Source organism: Chrysoperla carnea, chromosome 2 (genome assembly GCF_905475395.1).
Source record: "Chrysoperla carnea chromosome 2, inChrCarn1.1, whole genome shotgun sequence".
Classification (NCBI taxonomy): Eukaryota; Metazoa; Arthropoda; class Insecta; order Neuroptera; family Chrysopidae; genus Chrysoperla; species Chrysoperla carnea.
This window is the reverse complement of record NC_058338.1, coordinates 17,416,656-17,431,752: the sequence shown is the minus strand read 5'-3', so window position 1 is coordinate 17,431,752 and position 15,097 is coordinate 17,416,656. Positions and strand designations below refer to the sequence as shown.

The 15,097-nt window shown below is 26.6% G+C and overlaps 1 protein-coding gene across 1 annotated transcript in view; it reads left to right on the top strand.

The window, feature by feature from the left end:
* Positions 1-6,902: 6,902 nt before the first annotated feature.
* Positions 6,903-15,097, top strand: part of LOC123293194 (dual specificity protein kinase splB) — a 99,209-nt gene continuing 91,014 nt past the window's right edge. The window contains exon 1 of the mRNA XM_044873928.1: positions 6,903-6,922. The gene's annotated coding sequence lies outside the window, so the exon portion shown is untranslated. The remainder of the gene's footprint in view (positions 6,923-15,097) is intronic.

Here is a 15,097-nt window from a genome sequence, read left to right as displayed (position 1 = left end):
TCCTGATTTAAATCTAATTTCGAATCTAATATTCATTCAAGTACAACCGTTTATACATTATACGGGTGGTAAAACGGTTAAATAATGGCAATCGGATCATAGATTACAAAAGCGTTCTCAATTCGATCAACAACAAAAATGATTTATTTACTCTTTGTTATTCGTGATAAACGTTTCTTGTATTTGATAATTACGAAAAGTATTGTTTGTATACGAATATGTCTCTAAAAAATCTTCCTTGGATCGTTTTCCAACAAAAAAAAGCATACATAATTTTTCATTACAATAACTTATATCTTAAATCATTGTTTTTCAATTAACATTTTTAAAAGACTGAATAAATCACTCATATTTGGATCAATTTAATTTTAGTTTTTTAACAAGAAAATGGAGCTGATGACATTAATGTCAATAAGAGGGATGTGGTAATTATTATTATAAAAATAAATTAAAAAATTTGTTTTGCTGTTAGAATATTTAAAAATAAGCAATAATATTTATATAAAAAAATTATAGGGTAGTAAAATCATGTACAAACCATTTGAGGCAAAAACAAATTTATATTTTTTGTTGTTGTTTTGATTTAACATATAAGTTATTGAAATTTCTCTCAAATCATTGCAACCTGATTATGTGCCAAATATTTTCATTGAGAATCATATCCTTTCTAAAGATATCTTTTAAACAAAAATGCCAATATTTTATCTCTCAAATATTAAATATTATCCTTTGCTTTTTACCCATTTAAAAACAAGGTATTCTTGCTTATTCTACATTTTATGTTATTCAAATAATTTGACATCATTGGGATATTATAAGTCACTCTAACATGAATGGAAAATCCTCTGCATGCTACGCATTAAGTATGCTAGCAAAATATTTTAATTCTTTGTAGTTTCATAATAACTAGGATAAGTCTCAAGCTGGATCGCAACTCTCTTGGTCAGCGGATGTAAAACTCCCATGGCTTCTCTACCTTCATCACTTTCAACTATTATTTTTCATGAAAAAATGTTTTGTTCTGTACATAATGCATAATTTGGCATATAAGATCGATTTAATGTTGGAGGCTTGTATTTATAATTCGCCAATTAATTGGAATAAAATTTTCGAACTCACTGGATAGAGCGACAGTTTTGGATTTCAAATCTTACCCGATTGGTAATGCCAATATATCGCAGAGGCAGAACGCTCACTTAGTGAATAGGACAATTAACTTATTTTGCCAAATATAATTTGGGGCTATATTCTTATAACCATGCTCTAGATTGACTAAAAGCAAGAATACCAAAAATTCTTATTTATAAGTACTCAATACGATGTTAAAAAGTATTGCGTATTTCTTTTCCAAGTTATTTATATTAATTAGTATAAATTTAAGGGTTAAAAAATAATGGAAAAAAAATAAAAAAATGTGATTTAATTTTAAATTTAAATATACAATATTTATGTTTTTTGTAAATTTTAAATATACTAAAAAAGGCACTGAGCATTTTAATTAATATAAAAAAATAAAAATTGTACAAAAAAAAAATCGTAAAAGTCATAAATAAAATATGTGGATGGGGTGACGTGTGTCCAAAATCATTTTTGATGAGTGAGATTTTTTAAAATATTATTTTAAACGACAAAAAAAAGAATTTTTTTATATCTATTAATAATAATATAAATAGGAAAATTATTAACAAAAATTATTCCCAATTTTTAAAAAAAATTCATTTAATTATTCCATAAAATATAGGAATTTGTAAAAAAAAAAAGACACAAACCATTTTTTATTGAAGGATATCAATTGTGAATTTGCTCATCAATATTAATAATCTCTCTTTAAATCTTTTTAGGATATTTTCTCTTTGATTAAGATTATTTACAGTACTAATTGAATTTTTCACCTTAAAATATAAAGTTTTAAATTATTAAAAACAATACAATCGTTTCAAATCATTCCATCTTGTTATCAATTGGTACTGTTCAAAATAATCTATTACTGTGATTATTAAATAAAGTCAAAAAAATGCAAAAAAAGACTTAAAAAATACATATACAAATTATATATTTAATTAAATTCACTAACATGTTAACTAAAACAAAATAAAACCATCATTTTAAAAGAAACATTAATCATATCAGTGATAGATATCTGAAATTACTGAAACCATATCCAAAATACATATTGAAATATATTTGTTAGAATTATTATCAAAGTAATATAACCAAAAAAAATTCAAACATTTGACTAAAATGGGGACAATCTAATATCACTCCATTTATTTGATTTTGAAAATATAACCTTTGTGTAATAAAAATATGTTCTAACCTCCTTGTAAAACATAACATAACCTGAAATATCAAATTTTGTTTCAAGTAATGGTACAGGAGCTCGAAACGTCAGCAGAACAAGAATTTTATTATTGCTGATTTTATGATATGTTGTTCTTCTTGCTCTTTAGGATAGAGCTTGGGCCATCTGGCTGGCGGTAGTGGTTGCGTTTAGTACTGCGCAGCCCAAATGTATAGGTAATAATCCTTTTAAAAGTGTTTTGGTATGTCTGTAATTTTAATATTATGTTATTTAAGTATACAAAAACCTAAAATTAAAAAAAAAATTCAATAGAATTACATAAGATAATAAAAAATAAAAAAATTTTCCGACTTCTGCTGGATTCGAATTCGGAACTAATAATCACTAAAATATTAATTTAAATACTTGCGCTTAACGATCATGGCCGTTTAACACCCATAGAGATTGACATTACATAAGACATATATAATACTAATGTCATTGGCATTTCAATATTTTTCAACTTTTTCGCTTTTATTCAAGGTTTAGCAACCGAATTAACGTCTGGCAAATTAATTTTAGGTTTTTGTATACTTAAATAACATAATATTAAAATTACAGACATGCTAGAACACTTTTAAAAGGATTATTACCTGTACATTTTAGGATTATTACCTGTACATTTAGGCTGCGCAGTACTAAACGCAACCACTACCGCGCGCCAGATGGCCCAACCTCTATCCTAAAGAGCAAGAAGAACAACATATCATAAAATCAGCAATAATAAAATTCTCTCTCGAAAACGTTGCGAGCTCCCCTATTCTATAATGTTTGAATTTAATAATTCTGTTGACTAAATCATATTAATTGCAGTGTTAGTAGTTAATCGAATTTTCATTGAATTAATGATTGTTAAATTTGACTAAAATATCATTAACTAATTAATTTGTAAAAACGTTAAGCGAAGTTGGAGCATATTTTTGTAAAGCACTGTATAAATATATATTTATAAACACACAATGGATAAAAAAAATTGTTATATATATGTATATGTGCTTAATAATATTTTCGTAAAAAATTAGGTTTATATACAAGAAAATCGATATTGATTTTTCACAACACATGTCAACTTGATTGTTGCCAAGTTTTTCTCTATCTCACACCTATGTTAGAATTTTTTTCTTTTGCGTTTGGATTTATTGAAGAAAAAAAAATTGTTTTGCATAGTTGTATAAAAAGAATACAAAATGAAAGTTTTAGATATTTGTCTTAAACGTTAGAAATATTTATGCTACACACATAACGTATTAGTAAAACAAAAATGATTTGTATTTAAACATTTTTTGAACGTATTTCTCAAAAATAGTAAAGACATTAAATCCCAGATATATTTGTTGAGAATTTAAGAAATGTATTGGGCATTAGTGAATGATTTTCTTAAATTTATTAATCAAATATTTTTAATATAATTACTTAGTCAAGAATATTTAAAGACAATCAAATATTGTATAGAATATAGCCATTATTTTTATATAAATGCGCATGCTTTTTAGAATAATACTTTAATAATATACTATTAAAAACTTGCTTAAAGCACGTGTGATGTTTGTTGCCATATCTTTCATTAAAAATTTTAGGTTAAATTATTAAAACCAAGGTTTTGTTGCTTTTCTCTTTGTCTTCTATTGAGATTTCGAAAGCTTTTAATCTATCGAACAAGCATTATAGATTGTTAACTTTGCAATGGCATTCGCTATCGTTATCGTTTAGATACTTGATTTAGACGGTCATGTTTATTGTGTTTATTGATTACTAGCCCACCCAGGTCAAGCTTTTTCCATAACAATGTCATGGCAAGCTTTTTGCAAAATACGGGTATTCAAGAAACCTTCACTACATTGAAATTAATAGAGCACACCTGGTTATTTAAATCATCGTGATTTTAATTATCTCTGTAAAGAACATATTTGTTTTCAAGTAATCACCGCTAAACTTACCGTTTTAAAATTTAATTATTTTTTAATAACACTTATCTAGAGCCCAAATTATAATAAAAATTTTCTCGAAATTATTCCTTGTTGTTTAAAAAAAGATGTTTAAATACAAAATAAGAAAACATTTAAAAATATTTAACCTAGAAAATTAGACACAAACATATTTCACTCTAATTCTATACGTAGAATAAAAAAATCTAAAAAAAAAAAACCATACAAAATACAAAAAAAATTTTACCAATATTTCTCACAGTTAGACAGAAAAATATTAATTACTTGTATTGTACTTTTAGTGCCCCCTATTATCAGGGTATAATTATATTAATTATTGTGTTGTTAATTATAAAAAATAGATTCATCTCTCATTAATAAAATTAATTATTCTTAAACAAAAACAAAATGCGAATAAAATGCTTTGTACGCCATTTTTCTATATCGTTTATAACACATTTATATTTAATCTTAATGATATTATTCATATTTTTTTTTTGGATATTCTGTTTGAGGCCAATTAAAATGTTTACTTTGCTTCAAAGGGAATTTTCACCTTAAGAAACGTAGTTGAATTAAATGTGAAATCACCAATTGTTAACAAAAAAAACCTTTTTCTTTTTGTAGTAGTGAGACGAATATCGAAAATGAATTAACCTATCTTGAATTCTTATATTATTATTAATAAATACAAAGAAATTAAATATTTATTTACAAAAGTTGTTACCACTCTGTCAAAAAAAATGAATATAAGAGTTCAACATAATTAATTTGTAAATAGTTTTTAAAAACTTAATTGTGCAATAAAAAATAATTATAAGTAAATGTTAATTTTTAAACAAGAAAAATTTAAAAAAAATTTGTATTAAAAGGCTAGATATTTTTTGTTTTTCTCACAAAACACACCACATAAAAAATGTTAGGTTTTGTATTTCTCTGCAAATTTGACTCTGCATAATATTATTAACGTTATGATGCGAATAGTTACAATTTGTTACAAAAATAAAATTTGTTTGAATTTACTGGGACCATCTATAATATCGAAATCTATAAAAAAAATATCAAAAGTTTAATGTTATTGATTGAAGACTTTTTCTTCACACAAAGTTGATTCTTTATAAAAAATATCCGGAAAAGCTGAAAGATTTTCCATATCACTGATGTCTTATTCAGCAGATCTGGAAGCCAAAAGTTGTGAAATTAAGCCTTTGATTCATTTTCAGTGATATACAAAGAATTTTTAATCAAAACTTTAAAACCGTTGAAAACAAAAAATTATTTTTTGAAAAATATAAATAATTTCAATCAAAGAATTCTTTTGGGATGTTTTACAAAAAAATAAAAATAGCAAAATTTTATTAAAAACTATTTTAAAGAAAATTTCAAAATGTAAAATATATTCTAATATTTGTTATTTAAAAAGAAAATATTTAATAAAATATTAAGGGCTTTTAAAATATTCGCATCATAGCTGACACACAATATCAAAAAAATATGTACACAATATTTCATGAAACATTTCAATGAAAATTAATTGTGTATATAAAGAAGAAAAACAAAAAAATTATAAATAAAAAACAACACAAATATATAAAAAAAAATTCGCTTGGGAACAGTTTTTAGGTATTTACTATTCTATAAAATAACCAAAGAAAATTTAGAATGTATTTTTAGCCTTTAATAAAAACAGGGTCAAAATTACATACAATGTAAAAAAATAAATGAAAAAAAATATTCATATATGATTAAAAAAATATTTATAAGTAGCTATTTCAAGAGATGAAAAAACTAATTTTAAAAACAAACAAAAAATAAATTTCGATGAAAAATTGTAATAACATCATAAGAAGAATGAGACAGATTGTATGTTTGTTATATCTGTCTTTATCTTGTGAAAAAAACTTATTATTCTAATGGTGCCAAAAATCGAAAAAAATAGTTATTTATAAAATATTATAAAATTAACAAAATGTAATAAAATAATAATATTACACATTATTATTACTCGTTTCTGTTATTATTATTACCCTTTCGTTATCCTATGGTGTAAAAGCCGTAAAACATGGTAGTCAATTTGGAGAGGTTAGGAATTCTAATACTGAAGAATCAGTAAAAAATGATTTTCAAAAATTGCTGATTTGATATGTTAGCATTCACCATCGTTGAATACGCCCATAATCCTTTGAATACAACAAATGAAACGAAACAGTTTTCTGAAAATAGTATCATTGTTGAAATTTTATTTTCGAGGTTGTGCAAGGGGGATAAGTGAGATCCAGAGAGGTGGAGGCTATAAAGCAGTGATTTTTACCTTTAAGCCCAGTGAAGCTTGCGGGTATCAAGCTAGTTTGTGTAATAAATATAAAATTCGAAAATCGATTCGCCTCAACAGATTGACCAATTTTTATTTTATTCTTGCTTAGTGTAATTTAATGTACATTAATAATCCTCTAACAAGTCGTGTTGGTATAATTAACCGCCAAGGTGATATCGGTTTCCTATAAAGGAATTTGAGCAAGTTAAATCATAAAACTTGATAAAATTGTGTGTTTATATAAAAAAAATTATTGGCCCTAGTAACTAGTGGAAGATCATTGACCCATATATTATAAGAATGATTGGTCCTAGAATGGATTCTTGTGGAATGGAAAATTTGGTAAGCTTATCAATTCATTCTTTTAATGACGAATTTCTGTATTTTCTAACAACACAGTTCCCTTTGGAATTTTTGAAAATTTAACTGCATAATTTTAATAGTCTAATAAAAGAGGGCATAAGGTCGTCCTTTACCCATCTGATACTAATTTCGATGGGTTAACAGATCGGTGTAGTATCAATATTGAGAGGTGCGTAACTAAGGCGTGGCAAAGAAGGGTCCCGCCACCGGCGCAACAGAAACAGAGGCCACATTTGATCCGATCTTATTGGAATTTTTTTTTAAAACCACTAATTTTGGGTCATTCTTTTCAACTGTGATGTCAGTTTTTCGCTAGCTCTCACAGTTGTGTTTAATTCTGTTGTTAGGGCTCCACAATCATAGAACCTATTAGAGTTAGGTTAATTTTGATCACAAATTTGGAAAGTATAACCCCAAATTTAGTAGGATTACATACTTTGTTTATCAAAATTGGATAAAATTTGGATGTGATAGAGCAAAATAAAATTTTTTGGATTCTAATGACGTCATAAAGTTAAAAAATTTAATTTTTTTGATAACGCGGGCAAATTTGATCCGATCTTATTGGAATTTTTTTTGAAACCCACTAATTTTGGGCCATTCTTTTCAACTGTGATGTCAGTTTTTCGGTAGCTATCATTTATGTGCATAATTTCGGTAGCAGGGCTCTACATTCGTGAAACCTATAAGAGCTAGGTGTATTTTGGTCACATATTTGGAAAGTATGACCCAAATTTAGTAGGATTACATACTTTGTTTATCAAAATTGGATAAAATTTGGATGTGATAGAGCAAAATAAAATTTTTTGGATTCTAATGACGTCATAAAGTTAAAAAATTTGATTTTTTTGATAACGCGGGCAAATTTGATCCGATCTTATTGGAATTTTTTTTGAAACCCACTAATTTTGGGCCATTCTTTTCAACTGTGATGTCAGTTTTTCGGTAGCTATCATTTATGTGCATAATTTCGGTAGCAGGGCTCTACATTCGTGAAACCTATAAGAGCTAGGTTAATTTTGGTCACATATTTGGAAAGTATGACCCAAATTTAGTAGGATTACATACTTTGTTTATCAAAATTGGATAAAATTTGGATGTGATAGAGCAAAATAAAATTTTTTGGATTCTAATGACGTCATAAAGTAAAAAAATTTGATTTTTTTGATAACGCGGGCAAATTTGATCCGATCTTATTGGAATTTTTTTTTAAAACCACTAATTTTGGGTCATTCTTTTCAACTGTGATGTCAGTTTTTCGCTAGCTCTCACAGTTGTGTTTAATTCTGTTGTTAGGGCTCCACAATCATAGAACCTATTAGAGTTAGGTTAATTTTGATCACAAATTTGGAAAGTATAACCCCAAATTTAGTAGGATTACATACTTTGTTTATCAAAATTGGATAAAATTTGGATGTGATAGAGCAAAATAAAATTTTTTGGATTCTAATGACGTCATAAAGTTAAAAAATTTAATTTTTTTGATAACGCGGGCAAATTTGATCCGATCTTATTGGAATTTTTTTTGAAACCCACTAATTTTGGGCCATTCTTTTCAACTGTGATGTCAGTTTTTCGGTAGCTATCATTTATGTGCATAATTTCGGTAGCAGGGCTCTACATTCGTGAAACCTATAAGAGCTAGGTGTATTTTGGTCACATATTTGGAAAGTATGACCCAAATTTAGTAGGATTACATACTTTGTTTATCAAAATTGGATAAAATTTGGATGTGATAGAGCAAAATAAAATTTTTTGGATTCTAATGACGTCATAAAGTTAAAAAATTTGATTTTTTTGATAACGCGGGCAAATTTGATCCGATCTTATTGGAATTTTTTTTGAAACCCACTAATTTTGGGCCATTCTTTTCAACTGTGATGTCAGTTTTTCGGTAGCTATCATTTATGTGCATAATTTCGGTAGCAGGGCTCTACATTCGTGAAACCTATAAGAGCTAGGTTAATTTTGGTCACATATTTGGAAAGTATGACCCAAATTTAGTAGGATTACATACTTTGTTTATCAAAATTGGATAAAATTTGGATGTGATAGAGCAAAATAAAATTTTTTGGATTCTAATGACGTCATAAAGTTAAAAAATTTGATTTTTTTGATAACGCGGGCAAATTTGATCCGATCTTATTGGAATTTTTTTTGAAACCCACTAATTTTGGGCCATTTTTTTCAACTGTGATGTCAGTTTTTCGGTAGCTATCATTTATGTGCATAATTTCGGTAGCAGGGCTCTACATTCGTGAAACCTATAAGAGCTAGGTTTATTTTGGTCACATATTTGGAAAGTATGACCCAAATTTAGTAGGATTACATACTTTGTTTATCAAAATTGGATAAAATTTGGATGTGATAGAGCAAAATAAAATTTTTTGGATTCTAATGACGTCATAAAGTAAAAAAATTTGATTTTTTTGATAACGCGGGCAAATTTGATCCGATCTTATTGGAATTTTTTTTGAAACCCACTAATTTTGGGCCATTTTTTTCAACTGTGATGTCAGTTTTTCGGTAGCTATCATTTATGTGCATAATTTCGGTAGCAGGGCTCTACATTCGTGAAACCTATAAGAGCTAGGTTTATTTTGGTCACATATTTGGAAAGTATGACCCAAATTTAGTAGGATTACATACTTTGTTTATCAAAATTGGATAAAATTTGGATGTGATAGAGCAAAATAAAATTTTTTGGATTCTAATGACGTCATAAAGTTAAAAAACTTGATTTTTTTGATAACGCGGGCAAGTTTGATCCGATCTTATTGGAATTTTTTTTTTAAACCCACTAACTTTGGGCCATTCTGTTCAACTGTGATGTTAGTTTTTCGCTAGCTACCACTGCTGTGCTTAATTCCAGTAACAGGGCTCCACACACAGAGTTAGGTTAATTTTGATCACAAATTTGAAAAATATGATCCAAATTTAGTTGGATTACATTTTTGGTTTATTAAAATTGCCAATATATAAGGTACTTTTGGATTCTTTTAATGAACAGCGAATGTATTAATAATAACTACAATTTTAATACAATTTTGTTAGTATTACTCTGTATTATTTACTTTATATTATCAACAAAATTTCGATTTTAAGGTTAATCAGTTCCTTATGCATAATACCCCAGTATCATTAAGGACAGTAATGACAAGCTATTATAGGCGTGCTTAACTGTCAATAAAATTTAATAAAAAATATGTCTCATCTGGTTATCAGATGGGTGAAGGTCGACCTTAAACCATCTCCTGTACTATAAATTTAAATAAACAAAAATTTTATGTTAAATTTTTAAGACACATTTAATTGACATTTAAATCAAATTAATTAGCCCCAAAATACAACTTATAATTATAAAAATAAAATAAAAACATCTAATTAGTTTTAGACAACGATTATTAAGAGACTAACTTAAGTAAATGCTACTTTATTAACTCAGTAAACCACAAATCAATTTGATTTATATATATTTTAATTATAAACAATACTTCTAAAAATATTAATTAAATAGCCCTCTTTTTTTTTAATAAGATATTTAGTATAAGGTCATTATAATTGTTATAAATAAATAATTTTTATATGAAAAAATAACAAAAGAATTTTAACAACTTTTGTTAAAAAGAATCAAAATTTTTATTAATAATTGTTATTTAATACAAAATAATTGCGTAATTTAATGTGAATTACTTACTTCAAGTTAATAAGAACACAACAATATAATAAAACAAAAAATTAAATAATTAATTGTTACTGTTTATGGAAATTATTTTTATTAAATAATTATGCAAATTAACTAGTTATTTAAATATTAAATTAGTTTATCTCATTTTCTTGGTCTTCTTTTCCGATCTATTCGGTTTTCGAATGTCTATTCCTTTTCGGAATATCTATTCTGTTTTCGAATAAAACTGATCTATTTCCGTTTACTTAAAATTTAGTACCTATAATAATTAAACCTTCAATGTATAGAAACATTTTTGAATATTCTTTAGATTTATTATATATATTTACTAGTGAAAACAAACAGTTCACGGATTTTATTGTTGAAATACCATGTATAGACAGTGTTGATTAGGCAATCTTTTGTTTTTTACGTCATGTAAGTAATGAAAGATAGCCACTCTTACACACAAAGTAACAGCAGTATCTTTCTTCTCACTTCAACACTCACAACATATTATTTGCTATAAACAAACACAGAATACCCAGTAAATGTGATTATTGAATGATGTTTTATTACAAATTTTTTTAATTAACTTAGTATGACTTATATTGATCTATCGAAAGTACACGAACAGGAATGAAAATTTCTGAAGTTACTATTTTTGCTTACACTTCTGCTTACTTCTGAAGAACTTGAAAAATATATTCGAAATAGATAAAATTATAAACAGATAGAAAAAGTTTCAACCACATTTGAAAAATGAAAAATATTTATGTTTTAAATCGAGCGTGAGCAAAATGTTCATAACGCGAGTGCTGACGAGGTAAAAAATTAGGAAAATATTTATCAATAATTTCTTTATGGAAAATGTTTAAAAGTCATTAAATCTGTACGAAATCAATTTTTCTACTTAGATGTGCAAACATTTTCATTCAAAAGTCTTTGTCTGTAAGTTTATGGAAATTTCTGAACAAATGACAATAATTCTAAATAAATATATTTCAAATAATAATGATTTCAAAATAGCATTAAGAAAGTTTTCAAAGTGATTTTGTCACAAAAGAAATCTTTCTAGAATTTTTTTATCCTAGATTCATTAATAAAAAACAAATGTTTTATATCTGCGATATTTTCAAAAATATATGATGGCAAAATATAAAATAAATATTACTAAAGAATTTAATAAGATATATAATTTGTTATTTTGTCACTAAATAAATTAAATATTACGAATAAAATTTTATTAAAATATCCATATTATTAATAATATATTTTATTACAAATTTTTAATTATAGTACCTTACTTTATAAATTATAAATATTAAAATTAGTATTTATTTTTATAATTAAATAATATAAATTTTTGTTAATAAAATATATATTTACCGATAACAGTTAGTTTTTGTGGTAGTTATTTTGTAAGTTAAGTTTACCTAATCAATTTTACTTTCAAATTAAAAAAAAAAATCAAATTTTTAACAGCCTTTTTTAAAAGAAATTTGCTGTCGCCCACAATTTAAATAAAATGTAGTTAATCTGATTTGTCTTTTTTAGACCTACACGTTGTTTTTTTTTTTTTTTTTATCAATATTTGTATCGATTTTAGTCCGTATTTCAAAAACTATTCGACCAGTCGTCAAATGCACCCGATTTTTGTACTTTTTGGGTCAAAATTACCTTATATACTGAGTTTTATCGAAATTGTAGATAAAAAAAATTTTTCGATTTTTTGCAATTTTTTTAAGGGGTACCCCTTTGAAAAAATCGAGAAAATCGAAAAAAAAATTTTGTTTTGGAAATCGATGAAACTCAATGGATGGGGTAATTTTGATCCAAAAAGTATAAAAATCCGGTTAATTTAATGATTGGATGCAGAGTTTCAGAGATATCGCAATATTTGGATCGATTTTAGTCTGTATCTCAAAAACTATTCGACCAGTCGTCAAATGCACCCGATTTTTGTACTTTTTGGGTCAAAATTACCTTATATACTAAGTTTTATCGAAATTGGAGATAAAAAAATTTTTCGATTTTTTTCAATTTTTTTAAGTACCCCTTTGAAAAAATCGAGAAAATCGGAAAAAAATTTTTGTTTTGGAATTTGATGAAACTCAGTGGATGGGGTAAGTTTGATCCAAAAATTATAAAAATCCGCTTAATTTAATGATTGGACCTATAGAAAGTTACAATGAAAGCGTAAAATCCATAAAATTGTGAACAAAAGGGTGGATAAGTGAAGGCTATAACGTGATAGTCTAAAGGAGAAGTTGCCCAGCAAAGCGGGCGGGTATCTGTTAGTAAAGTAATTAGCCACTAAGGTAAACTAATTTGATTGGGATACAATGAAAAAGTATTAAAATAAATAATTTATTTTGTAATAATTATTAAAATAATATTTTTCTTTTTGTTTATTATTGTATTAAAAAGTTCAAATTGCGCAAATTTATATAAAAAAGAAATGTTTATACAGAATTCGTTTTTATCATAAATTAGCATCTAAATTTACTTTTGCTATTATTTTTCATCAAAAGGTAACATGACTCTTAATTTTAAATAATACTCTTAAGAAGTGAATACTCAAATACAGAGTCATATATGAGAGTTGATAATGGTGGGTGGCAACCTTTATTACTTCAGTTTGTGATAAATAAATATGGTCAATGAGATCTTGGGCTTTCAGTTTTATGAAGAACTTTTTAAACACTAATAAAAAATCGATCTTTAAAAGGTTAATTAAGCAAATTTCAAATATAGCATCTAAATGAAAGCATCCTCTGAAATAATTGAAAGCGAATTAGTTTGTGCTTCAAACTTATAACACTGTTTTTATTCGTAGCACTTAAGGCAGGCATGGGCGAGTTATTTTAAGTCGAAGTCACCATTGCAATAAATCGATTCGATTAAGTCGAAGTCACTATTGTTACTTGCTTTGACTACAGGCTATGAGGTTGTGGATTGGAATCCTGGCAGCGGCAGTGTGAACACAAAAGTTAATGGGGCGGTAAATTAATTACACTGTCGTCGATTGGATATGAACAAAGTAACCGACTCTTACTGTAATTAAGCATATGTTTTCCAACTTCTGGTAACAACTATTAAAATCAAATTTTTCCTTTTTCTTTGTCCTAACGTGGAACAACGTCAGCCCTGTTATTGATATAAAATAAAAATTAAAAAAAAAATCTATTGACATAGATGGGTTTTGCTCTGACGACCTCCTGGGCACCACAAGACAATTACATCATTGGGAATACAATTAATATTTCAAGCTAATAAACAACAAAAAAGTGCCGTTCGGTGTCGAGCACTTTTTGTCGTCTAGGTCCCATTCGATAAACGCGTAAGCGTATAAGGGAACTAAGTTCCAAACAAAATTTTTCTTGTAGCTAGTATGAAAGTTCCTACCTTAGTCACGCCGCGGCAAGCTTATAGTCTCAAGTGTAATCGATCACTTTTTACTGTTAAAATATAAAAATATAATTTAGATACCCAATTCATAACTTAAGTCACATACTAATTATTTATTATACTATTTATGCATTGTATTTAACTCAAGTAATTAAATTAAGTTATTAAGAGTTGAAAAAAATTCATACTCGCTTGGTTTTTTTTTTGTTCGTGTATTGTCATAGTATTTTTTTAAACTTAGGTATTATTAAAAAAATATAAAGTTTATAATTTTCACATACTTTTGAATTAACTTTCGTGAGTGGATTATTAAATAAACATAAAATTCAAAAAATGTACCAAAATTTCTGTGATTATTACCATATTTCCATAGGAATTTTTGCAGTAATCAAACATTAGTTGTATAAGTCACAGTTTCCATAGTTTATTTTCTAAAACCTACTTATGGGCCTATTTAATTCAAATTACGCCTTGTAATGCAACAATTTGTCTTTTTGGATCCCTCCTTCCGTTTTGGCCACCTTTTATCACATTTTCTGCAATCTTCCAGTAAATATACCGCCACAATTTCTAAACGTGGGTCCAATAGTTAATTTATAAATAAAGCACGTAGTTAGAAAAATTAAAATTAAATGACTTTAACAAGGTTTATTCCAAACTTAGCAAATCATTTACAGAAGTTTTACAACAGTTTCAATCTGCTTAATAAAAGCAAAATCACAAAATGTGTTTTTGGAAAGGAAAAAACAATTTCCAAGCAAACTTTCAGACCGTATTTCGCACAAACACAGCAAGTTTAACTAAATTTTCTGGAAAGATTTATTAGGATTGGAAAGGTTTATTTTAGGATAGGAATTTAATTCATATTCTGAAGTTGATGGTCAGTTATCAACGACTTCAATGTTTTTAACTTCCTAATATAAAAAGTTATTGTAATGGGCCCGATTTTCGAAATCGAAATTTTCAACATACGTTACGTTTCATGGTCAGGATAAGATATTAACACCAATTCGCAGAAGAAGTATGTGTGTGTGTGTATGTACGTTCGTGGTCATTTTTTTTAAAATTGATATCGC